This window comes from Schistocerca piceifrons, chromosome 3 (genome assembly GCF_021461385.2).
Source record: "Schistocerca piceifrons isolate TAMUIC-IGC-003096 chromosome 3, iqSchPice1.1, whole genome shotgun sequence".
NCBI lineage: Eukaryota > Metazoa > Arthropoda > Insecta > Orthoptera > Acrididae > Schistocerca > Schistocerca piceifrons.
Window position 1 is genome coordinate 930,768,262 of NC_060140.1, and position 985 is coordinate 930,769,246.

At 46.6% G+C, this 985-nt stretch overlaps 1 pseudogene; it reads left to right on the plus strand.

The window, feature by feature from the left end:
- Window positions 1-551: 551 nt before the first annotated feature.
- On the plus strand, window positions 552-669 carry LOC124790407 (annotated as a pseudogene).
- The last annotated feature ends 316 nt before the right edge of the window (window positions 670-985 follow it).

Here is a 985-nt window from a genome sequence, read left to right on the forward strand (position 1 = left end):
GTACCGTGCAGGCATACAGGCCCTCATTTCAAGGTGGCGTAAGGCCGTAGCATTGAATGGAGATTACGTTGAAAAATAGTGTTGTGTAGCTAAAAGATAGGGGAATAACCTGGTGTATTTCAATGCTGAATAAAACAACCCCTGTTTCAGAAAAAAAATGTGTTGCATTACTTATTGAACTGCCCTCGTAGTTCTAAGTTCTAGGGGACTGATGACATCAGATGTTAAGGCCCATAGTGCTCAGAGCCATTTTTGAACCTCCACTCGTGGGTCAAATAGCTCCTCAGTTGGCATCAGGAGGATGAGTGCACTCTATTCCAGTCCTCAAAGGGAAAATTCCTGCAAGCACCAGGAACCAAACCTAAGTCCTCCGCATGGCTGTCAGCTACGGAGGTGGACTGTGTCTTTAAAAGATTTACCCGATTTCGCGAGGCATATCTTCTACAAGTGTGAAGACAAAAATTTGGGATTAATTTTAGCTTCTATATAGAACTATAATCCTTTTATTTTCAGAAGAACCATCGAAGTTTACAAGTGTGTGTCTTTTATATTCCAACGGCCTTGCCGCAGTCGTAACACCGGTTCCCGTCAGATCACCGAAGTTAAGCGCCGTCGGGCTGGGCTAGCACTTGGATGGGTGACCGTCCACACAGCCGAGCGCTGTTGGCAAGCGGGGTGCACTCAGCCCTTGTAAGGCAAACTGAGGAGCTACTTGACTGAGAACCAGCGGCTCCGGTTTCGGAAACTGACATACGGCCGGGAGAGCGGTGTGCTGACCACATGCCCCTCCATATCGGCATCCAGTGACGCTTGTGGGCTGAGGATGACACGGCGGCCGATCGGTACCGTTGGACCTTCATGGCCTGTTCGGGAGCAGTTTAGTTTTAGTTAATTTTATGTCTTTTATATGCTCGCAATTATAACTTCCAGTTACTTTTTACAATTATGCTTAGGATCGAACTTTTCCTTCAACTTTCACAATGAT